General features: G+C 35.9%; 1 pseudogene; it reads right to left on the minus strand.

Moving 5' to 3' along the window:
- Nucleotides 1-11735, minus strand: part of LOC149840089 (uncharacterized) — a 42653-nt pseudogene extending 30918 nt beyond the window's left edge.
- Nucleotides 11736-12032: the final 297 nt, after the last annotated feature.

Here is a 12032-nt window from a genome sequence, read left to right on the forward strand (position 1 = left end):
TGGTGATGAAGATAGGGATGATGATGGCTGAGCTGAAGAAGATGAAACACTGGTCTCTGGCTCATCGATCCTCTCTCTACTCTCTCTGGTCTCGATGTGATACTCACGTCCACTTCTCAGGGTCATGACAGATTTGGCCTGCTGCTGTGACTCAGTATGAAACATGCCTCCGATCATCTGGTCCTTGCCCTTCGGGTTCATGATAGTCTGGCTCAGCAACGTACCCTCAGGTCTCCTACTGATAGCCTTTGCTAACTGTCCCATTTGTGACTCTAGCTTCGCAATGGACTGCGTGTGAGAGCTCAAAATCTGGCTACACTTCTCGAAAGCATTCTGATTAGAGGTTTTTAGCTCTTGGAATGCCTGGAGAAGTCTCTCCTCAAAAGATGTCTGCGGGGCAGACTCTTGCGAAATCGAAGGAGGAAATGAAGATGAAGACTGAGGATAACCCGGCCTCTGGAATGTCTAAGTAAATGATGGAGGCCAAGCTAGCTGAGAGGATGTAGGCATCTGAATGGAAGACTGTGGATTCTATCATGAGAAATTGGGATGGTTACGCCAACCCAGATTATATGTAGATGAAAATGGGTTGTTCTGTGGTCTGACGTAACCCTGAGCTGCCTGAACTTGTTCTTGAACAAATTCAGGGTACTAAGCTGCCGAAGGGCACTCAGTAGTCGCATGTGCCGAATTGGCACACAGAGTGCACACCTGCTGAGTAGTGGGTGGTCCCGAGAGAAGCTGGTCCAACTTCTGAGCAATCATGTCTACCTTGCACTGTAGTACAGTAGATGGACAAATCTCGAGAACACCAGCTTTCTTCTGAATGCTGGGTGTGGCTCTATCCGAATGAGAGCTTGAAGCATGGTCGAGGGAATTCTCTGCCAATGTGTCAAACAACCTCCATGCTTCATCCTCGCTCTTCAACATGAATGTTCCTCCGCATGAAGAATCGATCATCTGACGATTCCTGTTAGACAATCCGTCGTAAAAGCTCTGCACCAACTGCCATCTCGGCACCTGATGATGGGGACACTTCCTAAGGAGATCCTTCATTCTCTCCCAAGTCTCATGAAAATGCTCACCATCTAGCTTCGAGAAGCTAGTGATGGCTCTCCGGTACTGGTTCGTCCGACCAATGGGAAAGTACTTTCTAAGAAACTCCTGTTGTAGTTGATCCCATGACCCTATCTCTACAGAATCTAAGGACTTCAGCCAATACTTGGCCTTGGCCTTCAATAAAAACAGGAATAAGGTCAACCTCAAAGCATCATAATCGAAATTCTGTATCTTCACAGTAGAACAAATCTTGAGGAATTCGTCTAAATGCCGGTAGGGATCCTCGTGACTAAGGCCATAAAAGGATGGAAGCATCTGAATAATGTTGGCCTTAATCTCATAGTGAGGCGCTCCTACATCGAGTCTCCGAACGCAGGATGTCTGAACATAATCTGTGGAAATAAAGTATTCCCTCAGAGGACAGGGAGGAACTGGAGGTGGAGCTGGAGGATCCATATCGCCAATTGTTGTCGAACTTCGAGGAGAATGTAAAATTCTCTCTGGGTTGTCAACAAATGGATGTAATGGTATTCCTAGAGCTCTTCGCCCCTGCATACACTGGTACTAAGACCAGATATAAGCACACGACCTAACACTAAAACTAAACTAAAACAGATACTAAAATGCAAATATCACAAATAAAGCAACTAATGAACACATATTCTAAACTATCTATGTCAGAACTATCTAACTAAGTAAATGAAATAACAAAGTAAACTACTTTAATTTACTAGAAAGGAAAAATACAGGAAATCACAAACTAAGTTTTTCTAAAACCCAACTGTCTAATCGCTCCTTGCAGAATGAAAATGTAGTGAATCCTAGAAAAACAGTATGTGAATCCTATATGTACTAACTATGTTGAACCTATATTCACTTACTAATCCTACTAACTAGAAAATAAAAACAACTTAACTAACTAATTCGCTAACATAGATTAATAAATCAAACTCTAAGAAATAAAAGAAGTAATTCACCGTTTTTCGGCAACGGAGCCAAAATTTGGTTGAATTTTTATAAATGCTCTTTTTAAAAGATAATTTTTCGATAAAATCTTTGGAAAATCGTCAACCAAAAATAAATAACCGACTTTCCACAAAGTGGTAAGTACGGGTCAAATCCACAGGGAACAAGAATTAATTGATTATTTCTAAGAAATTTAATTTATTAATCACAAATATCAGTCTACAAGCACAAGGCTAATAACAATTACAAATTAACATGAAAATAAAATGGAAAAGCAATTCAGTCTTCTGTTGCACGCCAAGAGTATTTTTGTCTTTTCAACACTTCTCAAGTTTTCGTACTTGGACAATAATCCCTGGAAAATTTTTATGCTTTTCAACCTAATAACACATGAAAATACAAAGTTAGTAAATAACTCCAATACATCAAAATAGAAATGAAACTAAACCTAATTTTCAAGAAATTAACAAAACAAATCCTAATTACAATAAAATAATCAACTAAAATATTAAACTAATTCTAAAATTACCTAATCTAAGTCTAACAATGCTGGATAATGCAGATGCAGCAATTAAAATGCATAAAATAATGAAAATAGACCGAAAATGACTAAAAGAATGAAATTACAAATCTACCCCTAAATAGTGCAAACGAGGTCCGAATTTCCCGAAATTCATTCTATTCTGTAACTAACAGATTCAAGAATCTGACAGTTTTTACAGAATGGAAAATTAATATATGAAACTCCAGATATAAGCGTTTCAGAACTGGGGAAAATCTGGATATCGCAGGTCCCAAAATTTTAAAATCCGAAAAGTTGTTTTCACAAAACGCTTAAAAATCAGACCAAATCAACTCGGATTGAGTTGAAATTTGGTCTGAAGACAGTTAACATGCCAATAAAGTAATAGAATTTTTTTTTTTGGAAAACTCAAAAATAGTTTACATGAAATAACGATTGTGCGACAGGGAAAAAATCGGGTTTCGGGTTCAATGCACTATTCACTTTGGAATTCTATTTTAAACACTAAGAATGCAATCTAACACTAATGCAGACCTAAATAATACTGAATGACAGTTTATATGCTAATGATGAATGTCATTATTCTATATGCATGGAAGAATGAACACAATATGCAAATCACGACTATAGCTATGTTACTTAAGATATCAAATGCAACTAGTTTAATCAAAGATGCAAATCTAACTATACGAAGTAGAAGCTGCAGTTAATACAAACTAAATACAACTTAACTAAAAGAATTACTCAGATCAACACAATGAATAAGTACACCGTAAATAAACACTTCTAAAATCTAACTAGATCGATCAAGTGAATAACTAAACTAACTTACACTATATCAAATATGAGTTAAAACTAAAGTCAAATAGACCACTAAAGACCAATGAGGGTGGTTTTAAGATAGGACTAGGACTAGGACTAGGTTCACGCCACACATGGCTAGGTCGACTAACTGAGACAATGCCTAATTTAGAAACCTAAAATTAATACCTAATTAATTAAAAATAATAAGTAACACTAATGACTCCACTCCTTACACGCCTAATAAATGAAACCCTAGTTAAGACCTTCCTAAATAATAACCTAATTACTAACCTAAGGTTGACACTATTAATTCAAATAATTAAAACCTAATTTAGGCTAGCTCACTAAGGACGGTTAGGAAAAGGACCCTTAAATACTCAATCACGAATTTGGGAAAGTCAACACCCTCTTTAATTGCAATTAAAATTTAATTTGGGAAGTTAAAGAGGGGTAAATCGTCCAACCTAAAAAGGTTTACTTTTCCTTAAAAGCTTTCTAAATCAAATGGGGGAATGGAAGAATGTGAAACCGTCCAACCCATAAACCACACGGTTTTGACTTTCTAAAAACAAATTTTTTTAAGATAAATCAAATCCTTTCTTAAAACCGTGGATACTCTTTTGGAAAGTAAATGAGATTTTCAAACTTGGTTTCTAAAGAGGTAAAATATAACTTCTTAGGCTGGACACCAACTTTCAACCTTGCTTAAAATATAATCCACGAATTTGAAAAGACTCAAGGTTGCCAAATTCAAATTTCACATATTAATGACCCTTATCTATAACTCGATTTACTCTAAATAATATATTAACCTTTACCTAAACTAATTGATCCACAAGTTAACTAATTTCAATAAAGGTTAGAATTAGAAACCATAAATTTCTACAATTAAGGAAATCACATCTAATACATAAATTATCAATTACAAAAAACGTCTAAAACTAACTAACCCTTAATACAATGAATCTAGACACACTAATGCACCTTCCTATTAAATTGAACCCTACCAAAAACAGCGTAGAGCTCTAATGGAGCTTTAATGGTTGACGCCCCTCCTTGGAGAAGAAGACTACCTACAACACTAAAATCACAATATAACAATCAAGATAAAACTACCATAAGAATGAAGAGACTAAATTAACACATAACTAAAATTAACTAATTACACTAATGAAATCATAAACAAACTATCTACTATGCTGGAAATCATAGAACACCTAAACATAAAATGATAACAACAAACAAACTAGACTCCTAACACAAAAGAATTAGACTTTACACTAATATCACTATTGCGTAATTAACATCTAACTTAACTGAACATTAAGCAGCAAATTATACTAATGAAACGAACTAAAAACTATATGGAAAACCCTACAGCCGGCTGGACAACACTACAAAACAAAGGATTAAAACTCGACTTTTTTATTTTCTCAATAAAAATAAAACACCCAAAACACTAAACACCAAAATAATATTTAGAAAGACCCTAACATGATAAACTTGACTAACACAACTTTACGAGACTGTTAAACTACAAAACAAACAGCAGACCACACGACTTGCACAATGAAAGCACACACACTTCCCGGGAATCAACTCTAATTCAACAATTATTTCAAAACAGATCATACGACATGTATTTAACCTACCCTCACCTAAAACGAAGATAAAGGACACTGGAAACAGATGAACAACTTCAGATTACACGATGGAACAACAAAAAAAAAATTTTCAAAGCCTATACTCACTGAGACACAAAGATCGGCTAGAATTAATCTAGCCGATTTTTTTTTCTTTAATTGAAACAACAACCAATCAAACCCAACGACCAAACTAAATAAAAATAAAATTTTTAAACTGATTTTTCTGTAAAAATAACACAATAAACCACGCTGGACAGAAAGAGAAAATCGGCTAGAAGGGGATCTAGCCGATATTCACGTTTTGAATGAAGACAATGAAACCAAACCTAGATCTACCGTGCTGGTCTGTGCACAAAAGCTACACTAAGGCTGGAACGAAAAAAACACAGCACACGAACAGAAATTAACACAAGAAAAATGAGCACACACGATTTGGGTTTTAACTAGAAGAAAAGAGAGAAAAAGACCTACCTCCAAGGCGATCCGACGATTGTGGGGGAGAAGAGAGCAGACAATGGCTTTAGCTTGACGTCCCAGATTGTTCGAGAATGCTAGAATATCACCACGAGCAGGGGTTCTACAGCTGCAACACGTTGGAGATCCACCGAAGATGGAAAGGGTGCCGATTCGCGATCAGAGGGCTTAGAAAACCGGATAGAGGTGAGGCCAACTCATCTTGTTGGGGTGTTTCGCACTTCCACACAAGATAGATGGTCTCCACCTCTACTACACCTGCAAAAACACAGCAAATAATAATTAATCACAGCAAGGAGGAAGAAGAAACGAATAGAATTGAAATGGGAGATGGAATAATGCTTGAGTTTCAAGCATAGACTCGATCTTCAATGGAAATGGTATGAGATGAGAGATTGGAAGGGGGATGGAGCTAGAATCACAATAGGGGGGCATCAATTCCAATGCCAAAGACGCCTAGGGTTTGCTGAAAACTCTAATTTATACTTTTGATAATTTTCAGAAACAAGGTTATAAAAAAAATATTTTCTCTGCGCCACTTTTTGGGGGGTTTTCTGCAAATGTTTTCTAAATGGGTATGGATTTGCGTGTGGGATGGATTTGGGCTTTCTAAAGGTTGATCCAAGGTCCAAAACAGCCTAATTGGGTCGGATATGGATCCGATCCAGCTCAAAATATGTGCTTCCACACTAAAATAGTCATAACTCTTTCATTTTAACTCCGATTTCTATGAAATTCGAACCACAACCCCTTACTATCAAAATGCATCTAAACATGAGTTTTAAACCTCAATCTCACTATAAAATGCATGAATAACTCATTTACATGATGTGCATTTCATGCATCATCAGTAAACAATGAACAAAAACAAGAATTAAAACTAAATGCAATTAAACTATGCTAAACATGCTTAAAGAAAATTCATATACAAAATGAAATCTGCTCTAAGTATGCTTAAGTATAGAGATAGGAATTCTCGCTAAGTTATCTAGAATTCACTTGTCTAATCGCTCCAGAAGGATGAAAAATTGTGAATCCTAGAGAAACCAAACATGAATCCTATATGTACTTACTACATTAATCCTATATTTACTTACTAATTTAATTAACTAGAAAATAAAACAATTAATCTAAACAAATATCAACAAATTACAAAATTAGAATTAACAAAGTATAATCGTTGTTCCCCGACAACGGCACCAAAAACTTGGTGTGACTTTTAACAATGGTATTTTTAAAAGATTATTTTATTATTGAAATTGTTTAGAAAATCGCCAACCAAGTAATAATACCGATTTTCCACGTAAGTGGTGAGTAAGATCGATCCACAGGGAACATGATATACTCAAATTAAAACTAAACTTTGCATTTTATTGATATTGAACTTGTTCAATTACAGAAAATATTACAATGAAAAGTAAATTAAACAAGAACAAAAAGAAGCCACGCACTGATTTAAGCCCGCAAATGCAAGGGCATTTTTGTCATTTCACTTGATGCGACATTCGATCACTGGAACAAGATGCTCTTAACTTGCAACTTAATATCACCTACACGATAAAAATGAAGTTAGTAAAACTATTTACAGAAATTAAAAACAACTATTCCTAGATTAATGCCTAAATTAATTGCTAACCTAAGTTTACGTAAAACAAAAAATTACCAGAGCTAATTTCCTAAACTAATTATCCTAACTCGACAATTAACTATAGACTATTATTAGAAACATAATCAAACACTAGAAATCGAAATTATAAAACTATGTAAAATCATAAATGACTATTTTGCCCCCATATTACGCGAAACACTAATTTTTAATAGGTGATCAGAAAATAAATCGTAGATGGCCTAAACAAAGTTCGATTGGAGTGCTTTCTATTGCATTGAATTCCTGACAGAATCATAAATTCAGCGTGGCTTACGGATCCCAAATATCACTCCGGAAACTCCGGATATAGGCATCACAAAATCATACAGGAATACATTATAAGCCTATCAAGAAAATCAAATGATGCGAAGGTCAAAACTACGCGAAAATAAATTCTAAAGCACTAATTATTGACTAAAACATATACTAGCTCATTCTAAACCTAAGCAAACTATTATCCTATGGAAATTACCAATTGTAACAACTAATCCTATCCTCACAACACAACGAACCCGGCTGGATACGTGGTTCTAGTCGGATTCGATGTATGAGTCAAGATGCATTTTGACGAAAGACTAAAATGTGAATAAGCCCTAATCTAACTACTTTACACAAATTAGCATCCTACATACTAACTAAGTCAAATCAAACATGGACTGAAAATATAAATCTGACCGCTATGTCAAGTTTGAGAGAATACCCACAATCGATTAGAATGAATGTAGACAATTTGTGGGGTTTGAACAAATCTAACTCTAGAATACTATTAATCACCAATTCTAGTCAATCTCAATTACCTATACTACTTAACCTAAGGCATACTATTGGTGAACAGGAAAGAACATGCTGAATCTAAAATTATTAGCAACTACTTCCTACTCTAAATTGCTACACAATTTGAGAACCAACTAGAAAGGAGCTATATTGAACAATGCTAGTAAACAATTTACTAATATAACTAATATTTGACTAACTCATACTAATTTAATTCATTCTACCAAAAAAAAAATAATAGATCTAACTCTATTACTAACAGCGATCCAAACAGCTATGGACATTTAGTTTGCACAAAATATAAAACGCCTAAATCGTTGAGGTGAAACCCCCACCTAAGCTTATGCAAAATCAAAACTCAACAACCAATATTTATATCCGATTGAATCATTGAACTAATCACTCTTAAAACTAATTAAACATATAGTTAATACAGAATTCTACCACACCTTACAACATGTAAACTATTGCTAGCTACATAGACTGAATGCACTAAACAAATTTCAAATACCATATGCATACTAAAACTAATCTACCGTCTAAGCAAAAACCATCAAATAACCATCCTATTGTGAATTAATCCCACAAATTAGCATATACCTTATTGAATCCACTACTAACACTTAACAGAAAAACAAAGAGCTAATACGTGGATCTATTTTGCTCAAACCACCTAAATCGGGTCGCATCTATCTACCCGATTTTTGCAACTTGAACGCAATTCATTATAAACCGAAAATCCACACATCTACAATATCAAAATTCATTAAACATACCCCAAATAGTTAACTAATTTTTATATCCTTTTTTGAACTAAGTGTTGGACTAATTGGCGTCAGCCGACTAGAACAAGCCTTCCCGGTTTCAGCGTTAGAAGGGAAAAACTGAGTTTAAAATCAGCAAAATGCAAAACATTATTAAATGAACTACCTAAATGCGATTTACAATGCTTGTTTAAGCACTACTCTTCTAATCTATGGCTCAGATTCACACAAAAAAATACAGGCAATAAAAAAAAGAAAGTACATGCAAATGGGGTTTTATGCTAAAAGAATAGATGAGATGAGACTTACCGGTGGCCGACTGGTGGTTCGAGGAGTGAAGGCGTGCGAAGAGAATGATTCAAGCTCTAAAGAGGGCGTCCCCCAAGCTGCTGGAAGTGGCTGTTGGATATGGTCTGCTGTTGTTGCACATAGTTGGGGTGCAGTTGCATGGACGACGCCAATTGAGACAAGGGGTAGAAGCCGGCTAGAGTTCGGCCACCTACGAGTTGCAGACGACACAACCAGTAGGTAAAACGCTACACGTTGTTTCACCTGCACAGCACAACACACAACAGATAAAACCTATTAGCACATCAAAATCATTAAAGAGTGAGAAGGAAGGGAAGGAACGAGCGGTAAGGAGAAAATGATGGAGCCTCCATGGTCGAGACAACCGACCACTCGGACGATGGAGAAGGAAGATTTTGGAGAGAAGAAGAAAATGGTGATAGAGAAGACAGTGGAAAGAAAGGAGAGAAGAGAAGAGGAAGGAAAGGGGCAACCTGGGAAGCGCATCTCCCAAGGCAAGAACCCATTTTCTAGGGTTTTAGCATGTTTTAATAGGCCAAAATCCTCTTTTTTTTTTTACTATTTCTACAAAAGGGATTAAAATAAAAAAATATGTTGGGCGCCTTTTGAGAGGGGTTTTTTAGCAAATGTTTTCCAAATTCGTAAATGGGCAGGATTGGGTTGGATCCACTATGTTTTGCATTGATCCATGGCCCAATTTGGCCATTTGGATCCAATTTGACTGAGTTTGCCCGGAGGTCTGACCCGCTATATTGCAAATGCAATAACTTACTCGTTTTAAGTCTGTTTCGAATGAAATTCGAACCGTAGCTCAATCATACCTAAATGCATCTAATTGTGGGTTCTAAAATTATAAATGATGCATTTATGAAATAATAATATGTTATATTTATGAGCAATTCACGTATCATCAAATACCCCCATGATAGAATAATTGCTAGTCCCTAGCAATATACGATATCCTTGCAATGAAGGTATGGACTACCCAAATAAAATGCAAACTTTTATTAAACTAACTAACTCACTTTCTTAGGAATCATGGTTGCATTTAGCTTATGCAACAAGCCCTTTTTGAACCTTTGGGTTACTCCTGTGGATGAGCTAGGTCTCTTGAGGGTCTGTAAAGATGCTACCCACAAACATCATAAATCATGCAAAAATTCAACTTTTTTTGCTAAACATGCTAGGCAATTCCAGAAATCAATTTTAGCAAACATTTCATGTGATTTTCATTCTCAAAACATAATTAGAGATTCTATGCCTCCATGATAAAAAATTTTCCTTTCACTCTTCTAAAAATTGCATTTATCTATGATTGTTTCTCAGAAATTCGTGTATTGTCATGCTATTGTTCATTTTTCATCACTCGTATCTTTTTCTGCAGAGTTTTTTTCATTCTACTTCTAAGCAATGAATTTTCTTTTTCATTAAGCTCTCATTTTCATTGGATTTTTAATTTTTCCAAATTTTCAATTCTTTTCTTTTCATTTGCTGGCTTGCGCGTGATCTGCTTTTGTGCCCTGTGCAATGTTAATGTCTTCTTATACCACTATCTGTATGTTAAAAACATTAACTAGACCCAAAAGTGACTAATTTTATTTACCCCTTCGACATGAGGTTCAAACACTTCAACTTGTGTCTGATCTCAGCTTCTAAGGCTCATGAAGTTTTCACTTTCCTTTTCGAATGAAATTCAAACACTTCAACTTGCGTCTGAACTCATCTTATTTGGGATTGTGAAATTATCCAAACAACCTAACGTAGACTCTTTTAATTTGAGCTTGAGCTTTTTCTTTATATTTTTCATTTATTTAGTAGTTTTTATCAAACTGTGCATACTTATACTTTGTGATTCAAAATTATCTTTTTACATTGAAATACAGTCTTTTCTTTGAACTTCACATAAATATTCACGCTTTTTAGCTTTGTTCAGAATTTTTTTTTTCTCATGGGGCTTTTAAAAATTTCTAACATGTCAGATTATGTCAAAAACATTCATATATGCTGATTTTTTTTCCTGAAATGCCTAGTTTATGAGTTTTAGCTACTGAAACAGGATAAATAAAGGAAATAGTGTGTATCTACTGAACCACCCCCATGCTTGAATGACATTGTCCCTATTGGCATGCAGAATGTAAGAATGCAATGTAGATGCACACTAAAGAACTTGAATCCAAGACGAGAGAAAGGATAGATACAACCTGATATGCGGAGCCTCTTGAGCTGATTCTTGACTTGATCATGCTCCACCACTAAGCATATGCAGATTCTTAGTTTTCAGCTGACCTTGCCAATTGTTCGCTCTGAAAGCAATGTCCTGAATCCAGTAACCTGTACTCATATAATAAACATCAGCTAAGCCTGTATGAATCAACGCGAATGTAAGCTCACCTAAAATCAAATAACTAAACAAAAATGCTAAATTGAAAATCCTAGTTCTACTATATACATATAATACATTGTCTCTGCTTAGCTGATGTCCTATTCTTTCAATGGAATTTATGCATGTGCAGTTTGGAAGCCATGACTTCCTTGCCCTTAGGATTCATCACCGGTTGGCTTGGCAGATTACCCTTGGTCCTCCTTGTCAAAGCGTCTGCCAACTGACCCATCTGCGTTTCAAGCTTCTCAATTGAATGGATATGGGAGTTGAGCAACTGGTTATACTTCTCCAAAGCGGTTTGGCTGGAGGTTTTCACCTCCTGCAACGCTAGAAGAATCTTCTCCTCAAAGGAAAACTGTGAAGTTGTCTCTTGAGGAGCAACCATAGGAAAGGCAGGACGGGGCTGGGGATAATTCAACCTCTGATATGACTGAATGGACCTATTATGCCTAACCTGGTGAGATGGAATGGTATGGACTGAGGCTTATTGATTTTCCTTGAAAATTTCGAATGATTTTGCCAACCCAGATTTTATGTAGATGAAAATGGGTCATGCAAGGGTTTGGCGAATCCCTGAGCAGCCTGAACTTGTTCGTGAACAAATTCATGGTACTGAGTAGCCGAAGGGCACTCAGTGACAAAATGTGCTAGACTGGCATAGAGAGCACAAACCTGATGGATG

Source organism: Nuphar pumila, chromosome 4 (assembly GCF_984573655.1).
Source record: "Nuphar pumila chromosome 4, dmNupPumi1.hap1.1, whole genome shotgun sequence".
NCBI lineage: Eukaryota > Viridiplantae > Streptophyta > Magnoliopsida > Nymphaeales > Nymphaeaceae > Nuphar > Nuphar pumila.